This window comes from Notolepis coatsorum, assembly GCF_963971535.1.
Source record: "Notolepis coatsorum genome assembly, chromosome: 14".
Taxonomy (NCBI): domain Eukaryota; kingdom Metazoa; phylum Chordata; class Actinopteri; order Aulopiformes; family Paralepididae; genus Notolepis; species Notolepis coatsorum.
In genome coordinates, this window is record NC_140178.1 from 1,361,690 (window position 1) to 1,382,013 (window position 20,324).

Here is a 20,324-nt window from a genome sequence, read left to right on the forward strand (position 1 = left end):
AGAGTAGCTAACACTGGACTGATGTGGTCTCTCCTCTTGGTTCTAGTTAATAGCCTAGCTGCAGAGTAGCTAACACTGGACTGATGTGGTCTCTCCTCTTGGTTCTAGTTAGTAGCCTAGCTGCAGAGTAGCTAACACTGGACTGATGTGGTCTCTCCTCTTGGTTCTAGTTAGTAGCCTAGCTGCAGAGTAGCTAACACTGGACTGATGTGGTCTCTCCTCTTGGTTCTAGTTAGTAGCCTAGCTGCAGAGTAGCTAACACTGGACTGATGTGGTCTCTCCTCTTGGTTCTAGTTAGTAGCTGTGGTATAATATGCCCTCATGTAAATATATCCCCCTCCCCTGTGTTCCCTTTACCTGTGCCCCCCCCCCCCCTCTCTGTGGAATAAGGCACCCCCCTCCCCTGTGTCCCCAAACCTGTACCCCCTCCCCCCCATCTGACCTATCAAATGGGACCACACCCCCTCCTGTTAACTATATAGATCTCCTCTTGAGATCTATCCAGGCTTCTTACCTGGGTAATTTCAGCTGATCACCTGGGGCGAGAGCCTCAGCCATTCTCTCTATGTATTCTATCTGTTTGGTTAATAAACCTTGTTATTATCCAAGCCTCGGTTGACTGAGACATTCTTCATCAGGATATCCACAAATATCCCACAATTGGCGTCTACGAACTTGTGACGGACTTTTTGCGTCCTCCCGGCGTGCTGTATCATTCAACTATACAGAGAAAAGTGAGTATAATAGGATGGTCGACAAAATGTATGGAAAGGAATTGAAACCTTCCCGCTTTTCTCTGTGCCAGGTGAATATTACAGAATGTTGTCCAATATTGAGATCATGGCTGAGTAGAATAATGTGCATTAATATATCTGATCTGTATTGAGAATCGTTACCAGGGCGCGCGTGCACCTGGGTCCTTTATCAGGCGGTTCTGAGAGGATGGGTTATAGTGCTATTCCCAAAAGTTTAGGCACAAAGGTTGAGGTGCTATTCCTGGTCGAGTCGGAGCCGACCGAAAGCTAAGGCACACACAGGTTGTTGGATTGCTACCCCTAGTCTAGCTGATGCAGACTAAAAATATAGGCAACAAAATAGATACGTGAGCTTATTATGATGTGATATCCTTGGAAAACGCTACTCTGTTAAAAACGTTCTGTGATTCCTTTGCAAAGAGGCGGGAAGTAGGACCGAGAAGCTAATGGAATCATAATTAGAAATTACCAGAGTAGCGTCATAATATTCATTGTTTCAACCTCAAACTAAGCTCACAATCTCTTCCATTTCCTGAAAACGATGTATTTTGGATTGAATTAACCAATTGATCAATACAGATAGCGGGAAGATGGGTGGTGGGAGCTGAGCGATCATGGAGTAGACGTGTTTTCACATGAGCTCCCTTCTACCGTGCTGAATATACGTTTCTCCCCATTAGTCTTTATTTTATTTTTATTTGTTTTTTATTTGTTTGCTAGGTCGTCGTGTTTAGTATACATTCGTCAACTTTTTTCGACTTTCTACGATGGCGGGGGTGGAAACCAGAGCCATGAAAGAATTAGGCACGACACCGACACCGCCGAGCATGGCCGTACCGTCTCCCGCTGTCGGGGAGTTAAGCGAAGCTGTGCTCTTGGTCATGACCAAGCTACACGCAGACTCTGAGACACGCATCGCTGAAGCACAGAAGAAAGTACACGCAGACTCTGAGGCACGCATCGCTGAAGCACAGAAGAAATTGTTGGCGGATTTCTGTATCAGCCTCCGTCGTGAGATATCAGAAGAAATACGGCTGGCGGTAGTCCCGCTGACAGACAAGATGGAGACGATTCACGCTGCCTCATCGGCTAATGCTAACGAACTAGCCATGCTAACGACGGAGGTATCATCACAATGTGAGAAGATGGCGGGTCTTGAATCCGCCCTGCTGGCTAGGCAGGCTGAAGTCAACAAACTACAGTCGGCGATGGAGGAGATGCAGTCCCGGGATAGACGCCACAACGTCAGGATTGTTGGAGTACCGGAGACCAGCGGTGAAGGCCGTCTCTCTGAGACCATGCCCGAACTGCTGCAGAAGATACTAGGGACGGACGTCCTCCCCTCGCCTCCTATCTGTGAGTCGGCCTATAGAGCGGGCAGGTTTTCTCCCGGCGTGAACAAAGAACCGAGGCCCATCATAGTCAAGCTGAACAGACTCCAACAGAGAGAAATCATCATGCGGTCGGCTCGCACCAGAAGGGGTACTCTGAGGTTTGGCGATCACAAAGTGGCCATTTTCGAGGACTTTACACCGGAGGTTCAAGCTCAGAGAGCCGAGTACAAGGTGGTCCTGACTAAGCTATGGAGACTAGGCCTGAGGCCCACGTTATTCGCACCCGCGAAACTATCTGTGTTGGAGAAGGTCGGTGGTCAGCGTTTGTTTTGGTCGTTGGCTAAAGCGAAGGAATATCTCGCGAAGACACCCGAGTCTGTTGCTTGATATCTATGGAGGGTGAGTGACTTGGCGGTTTGGGCCTATATACATTGATTAGGTCGACTATTCACAAACACTTGCTGTCATGCCCAGACATGCTAACTGTCCTCTGCCCATCCAACTAGCGGGGCTTCCCAATGACTTCTGTTACTTGCTAAAGCTGACCTCATGGTCGTACTTGTGTATCGCCTCTTTGGAAGCTAACGAGCTAGCTGAACAATGTACATAGTAGGCTAACGTGCTATCCGGATTCGTCACTAGCTTACGCGCTAGCCTCGGGCTAGCCAGCGGGCTTCGACTATGGTCTGCGCTGAGACATTCGTTAATGGTTACGTATTTTGGTTGCTGTTGCTGTTCAAAGGGACATTGGTTTGCACAGTTCAAGAGTGACCGAGTCCCTAACTAACTTCTGGTATGCTTTTTATTTTTATATCCAGGTTGTTTTGAGCTTTGGTGATCCAAGGTAGATGCCAAGGTCGGTTGAATATGCATAAACAATATTTGATAACAGGTTGGGTCGGGTATGGCTTGCACTTAATGGCTATATGGTTATATGGCTTGCACTCTAGCCATTACCCACTCTTCCTTTTTTTTTTCTTTCCTATTGTCGCTGTTTTTATGTCATCTATATGCGCGATTTAAATGTGATCCGGTTCTACCTTGGACTAACTACTGACTCGCCTTAATTTTGTTTTGAATTTTCCGTGAGGCACTTATGCTATAACGTTGATACATTAATATGCAGACTCCAGGGTAGATGGTTACAGGTTGATGCTGAGTAATTATATAATAATTAGTGTCGCTGTTTTAAGGGCAATTGAATGAGCAGTTAACCTGTGACCCGAACCTGCCTTGGACTATCGGCTGGGATGCTTTAATTTAATTTTGTATTGAATTTTCCTATATGTTTTAATGGCATTTGAATGAGCAATTTAAATGTGATCCGGTTCTACCTTGGACTAACTACTGACTCGCCTTAATTTTGTTTTGAATTTTCCGTGAGGCACTTATGCTATAACGTTGATACATTAATATGCAGACTCCAGGGTAGATGGTTACAGGTTGATGCTGAGTAATTATATATTAATGGCTAATTTTTCCATTATAGCTGTCATGTTAGGGCCAAGGCTCACGTTGGCTCTCGACCGAATATACATAAAATATGTGATAACAGGCTGGCTTAGGTTTAGCTTTGCTTGCACTTTAGCCATAACCCTCTTTTTCCTTTTTCTATTATTGTCGCTGTTTTAATGGCATTTGAATGAGCAATTTAACTGTGATTCGATCCTACCTTAGACTAACTGCTGATATGCTTTGATTTTGTTTTGAATTTTCCTTTTTCCATTTATACTATAATGTTGCAACATTAATATGCAGACTACGAGGTAGTTGGTCACAGGGTTGATGCTGAGTAATTATATAATAATGGCTAATTTTTCCATTATAGCTGTCATGTTAGGGCCAAGGTTCATGTTGGCTCTCGAACGAATATACATAAATATGTGATAACAGGCTGGGTCAAGTTTAACTTTGCTTGCACTTTAGCCATAACCCTCTTTTTCCTTTTCCTATTATTGTCGATTCTTACATAGGTTATGTCATGTCAGCCGTTGTGCCTGATCAGAGGGACTGCTTCAGGGGTGCACTTTAACCATAACCCCTTTTTTCCCTTTCTTATTTTTGTCATTGTTTAATTGACATTGTTCACACAATTTTGCACAATTAACCTGTGACCCGATCCTGCCTTAGACTATCGGCTGGGATGCTTTAATTTAATTTTGTTTTGAATTTTCCTGTACCCATTTGGGCCATAACATTGCGACGTTGAAGCGCAGATTCGGAAATAGATGGTTGCAGGTTGATGTGAGTTATTATTTAATAATGGCTATTTTTACCATTATGGTTGTCTTATGTTAGGGCCAGTGCTCAGGTGGTTTTCGACCGATATCTTTATTGAATTTAATTTTTATTATTATTTGTGTTTATTGGACTAGTGGGGGTTTACTCAGGGGTTTAACTAGAGGGGGGTGGGAGTGGGAAGCGTCTTATTGATCCATGTCTCTAGTGGGAAGTGATAGGAAGATGACCATCCTCAGTGGGTGGGGCATAGGGTGGGGATTGGAGAGTGGGTATAGAGGAACTTATAGTAGGACGGGTGGGTTAGGGTTTAGAGTAGAAGGGGGGGGGGCTGTAGCTGGGGTGGTATTTTTATGTGTTCTATGTACTGTTGTCTTATATATGTGTAAGTGTTCCTCCTCTGAACTCCTGGGATTGACCGTCCGGGCCCGCCGGGATCGGCACCTCTGTACTCAGCCTGGCTGCACGGGTATGTTCTCTACGCACTTATACAAGCTCGACCATGGCTAAATTGAATATTTTAATTTGGAACGCAGGAGGGCTTAACGCCCCACACAAGCGTGCCAGTGTCCTTTGGCTATTGAAGAGGAGAAATATTGACCTTGCTCTCCTTAGTGAGACGCATTTAATGGTAGGTGACGTGTCAAGACTGGCAAATCGGCAATATCACGTTATCTCCGCATCCTCAGCCGATGATAAGACGAAAGGAGTAGTCATAGTTACAAGACGTAACCTTGATATCAAAATCTTGGATGTATGGTCGGACACGGAGGGAAGGATTACTATAGCAAAAGTTGAATTCTTGCATAGGAAGATGGCTATAATAGCATTGTATGCTCCTAACACATTTGATTCAGCGTTCTATAATACAATCACGAAGAATATGTTGGAACTTAATGGATACGCTCTCATTGTGGGTGGCGATTTTAATGCGTGCTGGGATGCGGAGATGGATAGGTCTGGGCCCTCTGAAACGAGCGACCAGAAACGGGCCTCTAAGGCCCTCAGGATGTGGGCCAAAGACACGGGGCTCTCAGACCTCTGGCGCTTATGCAACCCCACCCTCAGAGATTACTCTCACCTGTCAGCCAGACACAAAAGCTTCTCTCGAATTGACTATGCATTCGCGTCCCCTAATATGTTTGATAGTTTCGATGTCTCATTGGTTCCCTTGGCTCTCTCAGACCACAAGGGGATTTTCCTTACGGCAACCTTTGGCAGGCTCTCCGCAAGAGCTCCCAGATGGCGTTTTAATTCGACCTTGCTAAAGAACGATGACTTCTGTTCTGAGTTCAGGAGTAAACTAGCTGAATTTTTGCAGATCAACGTTGGCACGGTAGAAGACCCTAGGGTCCTGTGGAACGCATTAAAAGGATTCATCAGGGGTCATGTCACACTATTTGCCTCCAATTTGCGAAAATCCCGGTCAAAAAAGCTAGAAGGACTGGAATCATTATATGCGGACCTATACGCATCCTTGCAAACTGACTATAATGAACGACTAAACACACAACGTAAGATAGTCAAAAAAGAAATAAACTCCATACTTAAACAACAGTCTGAGTTCTTAATACATAGGACAAGACAAAATTACTATTTTCACGGCTCCAGACCTAGCCATCTATTGGCAATGAAAATACGCTCAAATGATCATTTCTCAGATATCCCCTCGATTAGGACGAGCCAGGGTGCAGTCACTACTGATTCGAAAAAGATCAATGACACTTTTAAAGAGTTTTACTCACAGTTATATAGCTCAGAGGGTAATCTGGATGACTCTAGATTTGAATCGTTCATTGGCGGGCTTGAGATACCCCACATTTCTGAGGAAGAGGCCAAGGAACTGGGGAGACCGATTACTCTCGTAGAATTGAGGGAGACTATTGTTGAAATGCAGAGGGGTAAGGCGCCAGGCTGGGATGGTATTCCACCCGAAGTGTATTTAGCTTTCTGGGACCAACTGGGTCCATTGATGCTCGATATGATCAATTACGCTATCGAACAAGGGGAGTTCTCAAGAGATGTCAATATGGCGTTGATTTCTTTACTTCTCAAAAAGGACAAAGATCCCAATGATTGTGGTAGCTATAGACCCTTGAGTCTTCTCGGGGCCGATTTAAAGGTGTTTGCCAAGGTGCTGGCCCGTCGCCTGCAGAGATTTATGTCTGTATTGGTACACTGCGATCAAACTGGTTTTATCCCGGGGCGTCTGGCTGCAGATAATCTTAGGAGGCTGTTGCATGTAATCGATAACAGTAAAGACAATACAACTCCATCCACAGTTCTGTCTTTGGATGCCATGAAGGCGTTTGACAGACTTGAGTGGTCATACCTGTGGAAGGTACTGGAGGTCATGGGTCTTGGAAAGAGTTTTATTCATATGATTAAAGTCCTGTATGCCTCGCCGTCTGCGATGATACTGACAGGCAAAAACTGTTCCACACTCTTTCCAGTCTCCAGATCTTCTAGACAGGGTTGCCCTCTGAGCCCGGGACTGTTCGCGCTTTCCCTCGAACCTTTGGCTCAATTTATTAGGCAATCGGAGGACATCGTCCCCATAATGGTCAACAATACTCCACACAAAATTGCTCTCTATGCGGATGACCTGCTGATTTTCATGGACGACCCCTCCCGGTCGGCCACAAAATTATTGAGGATAATCGACGACTTTGGTAAATTGTCAGGTTTTAAGATTAACTGGAACAAATCAGCCTGCCTACCTCTTAATGAACTGGCCAAGGCGGTACGACTACCAGCTGATATCCCCATAGTAGAACATTTTAAATACCTGGGCATAGAGATATTCCCCACGCTGAACCAAACTACTAAGTACAACTTCACGGGTACTTATGATAAAATACGCCAGGATCTAGACAGGTGGTCGTCCCTTCCTAACTCCTTACAAGCCCGGGCTTCCATAATCAAAATGAACATCCTGCCTAGGATAAATTTTATTAGCTCAATGCTCCCCCTGCCCCCTCCAATAGACCACTGGCGCAAGGTACAATCGATGGTATCTAAGTTTGTCTGGAATAACAAACGCCCGAGAATCAAAAGGGCTACTACTCAACGTAGGAAACAAGATGGGGGCCTCGCAATCCCTGATTTTAAACTTTATTTCTGGTCCTTTTCACTGAGACCTCTGATGTGCTGGCTAGACCCTGTAGAGGCTGTATCGTGGCGCTCCTTAGAAGCGGCGGCGGTGTCTCCGCTAAGATTGCAGGATGTAGTGTACTCCACTGTCTCTATTGCGAAATGCCGGCTGAGGTATGGACCGATCATAACTCACGTGATCCAAACGTGGCGTAATGTACAGAGGTCGTGTGGGGTTAAATGCCCTTGGCACCTGGACTCTCCAATTTTTAATAACCAGCAATTACTTGTTGGACACAAGCCGGTTAATATTCCTCAATGGCAAAGGAGGGGAGTGCATACTCTGGAGGATATTTATGATAAGAACGGCCTCCGTGCGTTTCAGGACTTAAGAGAATTTTATGATCTTCCCGGCGAGTCCTTCTTTCTTTACCTTCAACTAAGGTCAGCACTGAGGGCGCATGGCGTACCGTGGGCTCAAGCTTTGCAACCACACCCCTTCCTCAGGCTCATAGTGGACAGAACGACATCCAGAGGGTTTGTCTCAGACTTTTATACGCTCTTAATTCAATCCACGTATAAAAATTTATCATTGGATACAATCTGGCGTGTGGATATCCCGGAGTTGGACCCCGAGTTTGACTGGGATGATGTTTGGGCAAATGTGGCATTATCTTCCCGCAACCCCAATCACCAGCAAATTAATTTTAATTACATTCATAGGACCTATCTTACACCTAGGAAGCTATTTGCTATGGGACTGATAACCGACTCTCGGTGCACTTTGTGCTCTCAAAAGGCCACTGGCACTTATATGCATATGTATTGGGATTGCCCACCAGTGGCCCGTTTCTGGAGGTCAATAACGGACAAACTTTCAGATCTGTGTGGCTTAACTATCCCATTCACAGCTGTTACGCTACTCCTGAACGATATAACGACACTACCCGCGTCCGTACAACTGAAAAGGGTTGTCCTAGCGGGTGTCACAGCAGCGAAGAAGCTTATAGCAATGAGATGGAAGGAGCCTGAGAAGCTGACAATGATCAACTGGTCCCTAACTCTATTGGATGTGATTTATCTTGAGATATCCACGGCTCGGGTGATTGGGGTGGGGCAGGCTGGCATTGACCTGTGGTTCGCAGCAGCTGAGAAGGTAAAGACCGCCGTGTGCGGCTGAGCGGGGTTGGGGCGCTTGATCGGGGGGGTCCGGCGGTCTCTGGGGAGGGGGAGGAGGAAATGTCTTGTCTGTCTTGGTTTTTGTCTTGTCCTTCTTAACTTTGGCTGGGGGGATTTTAGGGGGGGTTGGTATTTAGCTATTCTGCGCTATATGTCAATTCACATGCCATCTCCCCAAGGGACTAATATTGGCAGACTGATTGACCTGTCAACCAACTTGGAAGAGGAATTTCTTTCTTCTTACACTTTACAGTCTGCGAGTTTGGCAGGCTTGAACATGTGTAAGGGACCTAGGCTATCTACAGTAAATCTGCGACAACACTCTCATAAACAATCTTTTAAGTCACTCCACTTTGTAAAGGTGGGGAAAGGTTGCCATGTCTTGAAGACCCCTTTTTGTTATTGAAGTAGCCACCTATATTTGATAGGTTGGACGCTGTTTCTTTTTCTTTTTGTCTTATAATTTATTATTCTGTATTATTATTGTTTGTTATTCTCCTGTGAAGTTATGTTTTTTGTTACTGTGGTTATTGTGTTGTCCTGTTTCATGTAATTAATAATAAAAAAATTTGATCAAAAAAAAAACAGATAGCGGGAAGATGATCACGCGATGTCCTAGTTAGTACATGATTACGCGATGTCCCGGGAGTACGTAAATGTACATTAAACGGGACATCAATCGCGGAAAGTACATTAAACAGGACGTTAGTCGCGGGTTAAGAGGCCGAGAGTATGATTAAAAGGTATATATAATCTAATATATCGCTGGTAAATTTCGAAGTCAGGTTCGGTCGTTATGATTTTAATAACGATGTGTAGTTATATATCAAGGGTATGAATGCCTTGTCGCAACAGATGTTGGTCGACTAAACGTAAAGCGATCCAATACAGTCAGATATACACACACGTTAACTTATATGTATTAATGTTTGTTTGTCTGTTTTAAGTCTCGTTTGTATGTGCACAAGTATTATAGGACCCGTCGCGTTGCTTTATTGAGTCAAGAACCGGCTACGGATAGCGCGACGAGCATTGAGAGACGAGTTACCGATATACAAAGAATAACATTGAAGTGCAGTTCACGGGAACAAACTAGGATAGTAATTTCCGGATTCCGCAGAACACCGGCCCATGGGAACGGCCATTTGGGGAAGTATAGTTTTATCGTTTCAGTTTGTTTACGTTTCACATATGCACAGGCGTGTTCATTCGGTAACAAAACGCTGGTATAGGAATTCCAGGCTATTGAGAGCTCGTGGAAAAATACTGTATGAATTGCAAAGCGTTATTTCCGAGGCGAATGAGAACACACGAACGTCGCATGGAGCGATGACGTCACGCTATGCGCGCCGTGAAGTTATTATTTTATATTAAACTATCCATAAGCGAACGTAAAGTGTAATGTGCCCAAGGCCAAGGGTGCGTGAAATCCACGTGTAGTATATGTTTTATTTGTATATATATGTGCGCGCTGCCATTGGAAAATGTTGAGTTGCAGTGACGAGATGCAGGTTGCACCATCCCAGACCACCGGAGAAACGAACCGAACATTGCAGCTTTCCCCGGTGAGTATGAAAGATTGATTGAAAACTTTATTAACAGATTGCAGAATGGGTACAATACAGTACAGCTCAATACACACAATTGTTAAGGGGATGCAGACCAGAGAGAGACTTTAGTCTTGTTTACATCAGGGTCCCCCATTTTCAATTTATCAGAACATATTATGACATACATGACATACAGATAGTCAGTACTGCTACATCTGTACATTTATGACATACCAGATTTGCAAATTCAGTACTGTTTGTGATACAAAAGGAGTCAAGAAAAGGGAGTCATTTGACGTAGAAACTGCATCTCAGTTACAGCAAATTACAACTATCTCAGATCACTTGAGTGTTTATGTTGCTTTAATTTACACATTATAAGTCACATAAAGCTAATTACAATGTCTGTTTCAGAATTATAATACATCTGTGGGCGTACACATAAACAGCGTTAGATTAGACTTTATAAGCTTTTAATGTTAAAAAACTTGGGCACAAACAACATAGATCATGTTTAAAAGTAAGATGTTTAGGTTATATTCACTTGAGTTAATGTATTTATCTAAAGAACCAATTAAAGATAACTAGCCCTTTCCATTGTAAGACATTTTTAAACATGATTCAAAATGTGTGGTTCCACATTCTTATGAGTGCTTGTGTACATATGCGATATGATTAAAAAATGATAACACTATCATTACATCCTAGGATGGGATGGATGAGAACTAGCTGATGTTTTTTTTTTTTTGTTAAGCTCACAGACAATCAAAAAGAACACACTCAAAAATGGTCTTAGGAGTGGAAAATTAACATGTGTTTTTATTTTCAGACAGGCTCTGAGGCGAGATGCAGAGACCTACACCCAAATTGTATCACAAAAGACTGAAGCTCCAACAATTTGCATGTCAACCGAGAGACAGTGCAGAGCTGAGAGACAATCGATTGACCATTTGGAACAAATCTGCATCCAAATACCCACATGTAAATTTCTTCAGAGTGGGCACTTGGGAGACAAAGCAATGCAAATGCCTGCACTCGTGACCACAGACTTGATGAACTCACCTAGCGGTGGATGGCAACAGAGAACCACTTAATTAACATGAATTAGACACCGGTGATGAATTTGCAGTTATGAAAATCTACCTAACTCCCATACTAACAATAACTAACCAGTCGTTTTCATCATCTCTTTTCAAAAGACACATGAATTAGAGAAGTGCCCGAGATGAAAGATTAATGATGAAAACAACTACTTACAATCCCCTCCTTCTATTCTCTGTTTATAACCAATAACATGCATGACTTTCCTTAGACTATTCTTTTAACAACTAATACTTTCCATGATTGCAAAATTATCAACCACCAAAATTGCAGCACAATTATCTAAATGTACAAGATATCAACAACATTGATCATTTAGCTGACACTTTTATCCAAAGCGACTCACAGGTTCTGTACGACAGGACATCAGGCAAGGCACACCTCTATCAGCTGAGTAACAATGGTCATCAAAGTGTTGAGTGCTACAGTGTAGATTAGTTTATTAGGACAAATGCATGACAGTAAGGTTAGTTAGGGTTAGATGATAAGAAATGATTGTTTTTCATGCAAAAATTAACTGGCTACCTAGATTTTATGTTTTTTCCCCATGCTATGCGATGATGAGCCACACTGAGATGTGAAAAACAACCGAGAAGTCATGGCGAGGTAAGTATCTTGAAGAAGCACACCATCGTACGCATCCTGAGGTAAGATCAACTTCAATTTAACACCACAGACTATTTTATCTGATTCAAGACTTTGGCCATTCATTTACTAATTTTATTTAAAGCCTAATGATAAGATTGTAGTGAATGTGACCTTCTTGACACAAGGAATCACTGCTAATGCAATTGGCTTGCATTTCCTATTGTCAATTAAGTGATTTTATTTTAAATGAATTGAATTAATCCCAAAATGATTTTCCACTTTAGCAGAAAGGCGTTGAATCATTTATGTGAGGAGTTTTCTAAGGCAGTGTTTATCACCCTCAGATCACGAATTGGTGAGAGGACAGGACGAGTGAGACGACGCGTGACCTGAACCACGAAGCTGCGGACACAACCAATGACGATTCGGACAATAAGAAGAGATCTAAAGACGATAAAGGGCGAGAATGTCTCCTTCACTATCGCAGCAAGCGGGCAGCCAGAGAGACGGTATAGGATTACTAATGCTTTCACCAGCCAAGAAATAGGCCTGTCGCAGTACACCTACCCCATCGCCAAGCTGATGGATAAATATGTGCACCTGCGTCAACTACCTATCCCGCTCATAGACGGTGCCACCCCGACCCTGCTGATAGGCTCCGACCATGCAGACCTCATAGTCCCGATAGACCGGGTCCACACAGGGCCCAGAGGCTGTCCTGCAGCAGTCGAGACCCGCCTAGGATGGACATTACAAGGCCCCCTCGCTAAGTCTCTTAACCGAACAGCAGCCACTAGCTGCCTCCACTCCAGAGTGACAGAAGAAGACACCACCCTCCTACAGCATGTCGAGAGGCTATGGACACTAGAGACAATGCCCTTTAAGAACGAAAAGAAAGACATTCGTTCCAAGGAAGACATTTACGCCATAGCACTCCTCGAGCAAGGGACAAAGAGAGTCAAAGTCAATGGAGTGATGAGATACGCAACTCCACTCTTGAGGCGAGAGGGTATGCCCACCTTCCACGCCCCAAAAGAAGCGACGGAGCGGTATCTATTGAACACAGAGCGGCGCCTAGCCAGAGACCCCGCTCAAGAGACTGTGTACCGCGCTGAGATTAACAAGCTAATCACAGCGGGACACATAAAGAAAATTGACAACCAGAGGCGACGACAACAACCGTGAGAGAACCATCCAACCCAGCCCACAGACATCCCCAAGAAAGTGGAGCAGAGGACCACGAAGGAGACTGACCAAGGAGACACTGACGAAGAGGAGATCAACCTTTGACAGCCTCCACCCCGGCACTGCAGACCAAACCCATCACCTGCAGATGGGAACCAAAGCCCCGACCATCAAGGTAGATTCCCATGACAAGATTGTCATCCGTGTGAGAGAGAGCGTCCTACTGACTAGCCACTACACCGGCGGGCCCTCGCCCTCCATCAAGTGGTACCGCAATGACGAGGAGAGGACAGCGAAACCAGCACAACACATTCAAAAACGCCCGCCCCCTCGCCCCTCTAGTACCGCGATGACGAGGAACAGTTGACTGCTACCGGTGACCCTTGACAAGGTACACAGGGAGCGGACGGCGACCTCCTGTAGGCCCCCTCTGAATGAACGACGACCAGTGAATGTTCCCGACTGCATCGTCAAGAAGAGACATCATCAGAGACCTGTAGAACAAGATACTTCTGAACACACATTGTCCACATTGTTATGTATGTATTGGCCCTGCCACACGACAGACCGAGAACAGATGATCAACACTTCACAGCAACTGTCAGATTCACAAACAAGAACTGTTTCACAGAGTTCATATGTATCTGGAAAATTATTGACTAGGAATATGATGAAATACAATCAGTAAGATTGCATTAACCAATTTTATAATGACAATGAGAAATGATCACAGAGTCACATTGCAAAATGGTATTGTTAAACAGGGCAGAACCAGTTGGATTGTTCCAAGACACCAAGTTTGTTTTGACCACAGAACAATGCATAACGATTATCATAATCACCTTTTATATTAACCACTAGGTTAACGGTTTTCAATTTTATTTTGACACATTAGCCACTAAGGTAATGTCTATTGTATGTATTTATTTAATTTTTATGTGTTACTGTTTGGCCCTGCCACACGACCGACAGAGAACACCTTGTCAACAACGACGCAACATCATTCAGATTAATACCTTCACAAGAAGGAAACTTTTCACACAATTGTATGTATCTGCAAAACGATGAACTAGGGATGTGATGAAAAGAAATCAATGAGAAAGCATTAACAATGGTTAGTAATAATGAGCTAAAATGTATTGCTGAAGGAAGAAGTGACCACATGATCACATTACATCACATTTGAATGACTTAGGCTACAAAATTGTATTGTCAGACAAGAAAGAATCAGTTGTTTTATTCTCTCATAGAAGAGGACATGTAACGTTGTTTTGCACCTATATGGTGAACCATTGATAGTATATGCACTAGAATTACATACAGAAGCGATGCATAGGACGTTTTATCTCCTCATTTATAGAGAAGAAATGGAGAAAATTGCCTGATTCTAAGTAAAGACCAACAAAACTGAGGCAATCACAGATGAAAGTGACACTCAAACTCAGGGTAAATACAACTGGATCCTAAGTAATTTCATCAAGAATCATCATAAAACGTGCAAAAATATATATATATATTTTTGAACAGTTTCCCATAATCAATCATGTTAGTTTTATTAACCACCAGGTTAACGGTTGTTAAAATGTTTTTGTACACATTAGCCTAATTATGCACACAATTTTGTTTTTTCACCCTGTGCAATCTGACCACACAGACAGTGCATGTATTTAATTGGTTTATTACGATGCCTGTATGCACAACGATCACATTAGCTCCCCAGAGTCACGACATGAACGACTGAAGGTATGCCAAGATATTTGCACAGCGATAGCTTCAAATGATTATGTTAATTGTTGTTTGATATCAGAGATGAGGACCACTCATTGATATAGGTATTTTAAGCGATTAATAAAAGAAAAGGGTGATATCTATTCCCACATCTCTGATATCAAAATAACACAGACCGCAGTCCAGTCGATCATGTCATGAATCATGTATGTAAATAATTCTATTAATCATGTATGTAAATAATTCTATTTTTAAACTATTATCCCCACTTTTACCTGTTCCAAACAATCCTGGTATATTATACATTAATCTCACCCACATTATAAGAAAGAAAAGTGAGTATTGTGGTATAATATGCCCTCATGTAAATATATCCCCCTCCCCTGTGTTCCCTTTACCTGTGCCCCCCCCCCCCTCTCTGTGGAATAAGACACCCCCCTCCCCTGTGTCCCCAAACCTGTACCCCCTCCCCCCCATCTGACCTATCAAATGGGACCACACCCCCTCCTGTTAACTATATAGATCTCCTCTTGAGATCTATCCAGGCTTCTTACCTGGGTAATTTCAGCTGATCACCTGGGGCGAGAGCCTCAGCCATTCTCTCTATGTATTCTATCTGTTTGGTTAATAAACCTTGTTATTATCCAAGCCTCGGTTGACTGAGACATTCTTCATCAGGATATCCACAAATATCCCACATAGCCTAGCTGCAGAGTAGCTAACACCGGACTGATGTGGTCTCTCCTCTTGGTTCTAGTTAGTAGCCTAGCTGCAGAGTAGCTAACACTGGACTGATGTGGTCTCTCCTCTTGGTTCTAGTTAGTAGCCTAGCTGCAGAGTAGCTAACACTGGACTGATGTGGTCTCTCCTCTTGGTTCTAGTTAGTAGCCTAGCTGCAGAGTAGCTAACACTGGTGGTCTCTCCTCTTGGTTCTAGTTAGTAGCCTAGCTGCAGAGTGGCTAACACTGGACTGATGTGGTCTCTCCTCTCGGTTCTAGTTAGTAGCCTAGCTGCAGAGTAGCTAACACTGGACTGATGTGGTCTCTCCTCTTGGTTCTAGTTAGTAGCCTAGCTGCAGAGTAGCTAACACTGGACTGATGTGGTCTCTCCTCTTGGTTCTAGTTAATAGCCTAGCTGCAGAGTAGCTAACACTGGACTGATGTGGTCTCTCCTCTTGGTTCTAGTTAGTAGCCTAGCTGCAGAGTAGCTAACACTGGACTGATGTGGTCTCTCCTCTTGGTTCTAGTTAGTAGCCTAGCTGCAGAGTAGCTAACACTGGACTGATGTGGTCTCTCCTCTTGGTTCTAGTTAGTAGCCTAGCTGCAGAGTAGCTAACACTGGACTGATGTGGTCTCTCCTCTTGGTTCTAGTTAGTAGCCTAGCTGCAGAGTAGCTAACACTGGACTGATGTGGTCTCTCCTCTTGGTTCTAGTTAGTAGCCTAGCTGCAGAGTAGCTAACACTGGACTGATGTGGTCTCTCCTCTTGGTTCTAGTTAGTAGCCTAGCTGCAGAGTAGCTAACACTGGACTGATGTGGTCTCTCCTCTCGGTTCTAGTTAGTAGCCTAGCTGCAGAGTAGCTAACACTGGACTGATGTGGTCTCTCCTCTTGGTTCTAGTTAGTAGCCTAGCTGCAGAGTAGCTAACACTGGACTGATGTGGTCTCTCCTCTTGGTTCTAGTTAGTAGCCTAGCTGCAGAGTAGCTAACACTGGACTGATGTGGTCTCTCCTCTTGGTTCTAGTTAGTAGCCTAGCTGCAGAGTAGCTAACACTGGACTGATGTGGTCTCTCCTCTTGGTTCTAGTTAGTAGCCTAGCTGCAGAGTAGCTAACACTGGACTGATGTGGTCTCTCCTCTTGGTTCTAGTTAGTAGCCTAGCTGCAGAGTAGCTAACACTGGACTGATATGGTCTCTCCTCTTGGTTCTAGTTAGTAGCCTAGCTGCAGAGTAGCTAACACTGGACTGATGTGGTCTCTCCTCTTGGTTCTAGTTAGTAGCCTAGCTGCAGAGTAGCTAACACTGGACTGATGTGGTCTCTCCTTTAGGTTCTAGTTAGTAGCCTAGCTGCAGAGTAGCTAACACTGGACTGATGTGGTCTCTCCTCTTGGTTCTAGTTAGTAGCCTAGCTGCAGAGTAGCTAACACTGGACTGATGTGGTCTCTCCTCTTGGTTCTAGTTAATAGCCTAGCTGCAGAGTAGCTAACACTGGACTGATGTGGTCTCTCCTCTTGGTTCTAGTTAGTAGCCTAGCTGCAGAGTAGCTAACACTGGACTGATGTGGTCTCTCCTCTTGGTTCTAGTTAGTAGCCTAGCTGCAGAGTAGCTAACACTGGACTGATGTGGTCTCTCCTCTTGGTTCTAGTTAGTAGCCTAGCTGCAGAGTGGCTAACACTGGACTGATGTGGTCTCTCCTCTTGGTTCTAGTTAGTAGCCTAGCTGCAGAGTAGCTAACACTGGACTGATGTGGTCTCTCCTCTTGGTTCTAGTTAGTAGCCTAGCTGCAGAGTAGCTAACACTGGACTGATGTGGTCTCTCCTCTTGGTTCTAGTTAGTAGCCTAGCTGCAGAGTAGCTAACACTGGACTGATGTGGTCTCTCCTCTTGGTTCTAGTTAGTAGCCTAGCTGCAGAGTAGCTAACACTGGACTGATGTGGTCTCTCCTCTTGGTTCTAGTTAGTAGCCTAGCTGCAGAGTAGCTAACACCGGACTGATGTGGTCTCTCCTCTTGGTTCTAGTTAATAGCCTAGCTGCAGAGTAGCTAACACTAACGACTGATGTGCTCTCTCCTCTTGGTTCTAGTTAGTAGCCTAGCTGCAGAGTAGCCAACACTGGACTGATGTGGTCTCTCCTCTTGGTTCTAGTTAGTAGCCTAGCTGCAGAGTAGCTAACACTGGACTGATGTGGTCTCTCCTCTTGGTTCTAGTTAGTAGCCTAGCTGCAGAGTAGCTAACACTGGACTGATGTGGTCTCTCCTCTTGGTTCTAGTTAGTAGCCTAGCTGCAGAGTAGCTAACACTGGACTGATGTGGTCTCTCCTCTTGGTTCTAGTTAGTAGCCTAGCTGCAGAGTAGCTAACACTGGACTGATGTGGTCTCTCCTCTTGGTTCTAGTTAGTAGCTTAGCTGCAGAGTAGCTAACACTGGACTGATGTGGTCTCTCCTCTTGGTTCTAGTTAGTAGCCTAGCTGCAGAGTAGCTAACACTAGACTGATGTGGTCTCTCCTCTTGGTTCTAGTTAGTAGCCTAGCTGCAGAGTAGCTAACACTGGACTGATGTGGTCTCTCCTCTTGGTTCTAGTTAGTAGCCTAGCTGCAGAGTAGCTAACACTGGACTGATGTGGTCCTCTCCTCTTGGTTCTAGTTAGTAGCCTAGCTGCAGAGTGGCTAACACTGGACTGATGTGGTCTCTCCTCTTGGTTCTAGTTAGTAGCCTAGCTGCAGAGTGGCTAACACTGGACTGATGTGGTCTCTCCTCTTGGTTCTAGTTAGTAGCCTAGCTGCAGAGTGGCTAACACACACACTGTAGGGATGTACTTCTGTTTGATGATGTTTTTTTTTTTTTTTTTTTGACTTTTTCTCCTCCTGTTCTTCTGTATTTTCCTCCCATCCCAATTTAGTCGTTATGCCAATTCCCCCCCTCCTCTTCCTGGTTGTTGTGCGCATGTTCCCCCTACTGGTCGGTACAAGGGAACCCTGAAGTCTACCACATGCTTCCTCCGACACATGTGGAGACAGCCAGCAAGCCTCTTTTCACCTGCCAGCACGGACTCTCATTGGTGAAGTGTAACGCGTGGGAGGTCACACTACACTCGCCATCTCCCTCCCTCGCTGTGCAGGCGCCCTGACCGACCTGTAGGAGTCGCTGTTTACAACCGACCAGAATACCACCCACCGGCTTCCCTCCCGCTGACACCGCCAATTGTGTCAGTATGACGGCCGGACAAGCCGGATTCGATACCAGTGTCTCTGCGGTGGTAGACAGACGCTTAGTCCGCTGTGCTACCCGGCCACCTATGATGTTTTTTCATCAGACATTCATCAGTTTTTTCATCCGTCACACCCGGCAGTCAAAGTGTTAAATGTGTTAATAATCAAAGCTCATGTCCACATGTCAAAATCAACCCGTGGACTTTGTAGTCGTGGAGAGAGAGAGGGATGAAAGAAGACGTACTCAGAGAGAGAGAGAGGGGAGAGAGAGGGGAGAGAGAGGGGGGAGAGAGGGAGAGGGAGAGAGAGAGAGAGAGGGAGAGGGAGAGAGAGAGAGAGGGATGAAAGAAGGACGCAGCGTACTCATAACATCCTGACAGGACTCGGCGGCGGAGACGTATACTTTTCAGCTCCATGACCTGCAGAAGGGGCGTCCCATCTTAATGGGGGGGGGGGGGGGGGGGTTAACTTCCGTTAGTGTGGAATGCAGCTGTAGGAGGGCGGGGGGGGGCGTGGGGGTATGGGGCTGAGTCTGGGGGCAAGACCTGGAGGAGAGAGAGGGAGGGAGAGAGAGAGAGAGAGACAGAGAGGGGTGAGGGGAGGAGGGAGGGAGGGAGGGAGGGAGGGAGGGAGAGAGAGGGAGAGAGGGAGAGAGGGAGAGAGGGAGAGAGGGAGAGAGGGAGAGAGAGAGAGAGAGAGAGAGAGAGAGAGAGAGAGAGAGAGAGAGAGAGAGAGAGAGAGAGAGAGAGAGAGAGAGAGAGAGAGAGAGAGAGAGAGAGAGAGAGAGAGAGAGAGAGAGAGAGAGAGAGAGAGAGAGGAGAGAGAGAGAGAGAGAGAGAGAGAGAGAGAGAGAGAGAGAGAGAGAGAGAGAGAGAGAGAGAGAGAGAGAGAGAGAGAGAGAGAGAGAGAGAGAGAGAGGGGGGGGCGTTCTGAAGAATGGTGGGCTGGTTGCAGGGGGGGGGGGGGCACACTGGACTCACTGTCATCTCAAAGGAACACTGTTTGAGAGCAGAGAGGAGGATGCTCGCTCACACACACATGGGTGCTTGGGAACACACACATACACACACACACACACACATGGGTGCTTGGGAACACACACATACACACTCACACACTCACACACAGACACAGACACACTCACACTCACACAAATACACCTACACACTCACACACATACACAGACACACTCACATTCACACACACACACACACACACACACACACACACATACATATAAACACTCACATACAGATACAGACACACTCACAGTCTCACAAGATACACTACACACCACTAAGGTACCCATGTACATGTCGAAATACTTCCCAAAGGTCAGTGAATACCACGATCACAACACCAGAGGGAGCTCCACAAATCATGTTCAACCCAGATTCGGCTCAAACAAGGGACTAAACACGTTTCGCAATTATGCCACTGTAACGGAGGTACCGCAGTATATCCACAGTCACGAGGTACAAGTCGTGAAGTGGCTGTGGATGTTAAGCGGTACTGCAAGTAAACTCACTCCCCAGAGGCATCCAGACCCAGAAGCAAGAAGTGAATTCACCTCTTGCTTAGTGGTCTGTGATGCCGCCCGCGACGCCGGCGTCCGGGGTTCAACTCCCACTCAGGGCGATCCCTTAACAG

The 20,324-nt window shown here is 45.1% G+C and overlaps 1 protein-coding gene across 1 annotated transcript in view; it reads left to right on the forward strand.

Annotated features, from left to right (window-relative positions):
• kank2 (KN motif and ankyrin repeat domains 2) overlaps positions 1-20,324 on the forward strand; it is a 94,431-nt gene that overhangs the window by 45,268 nt on the left and 28,839 nt on the right.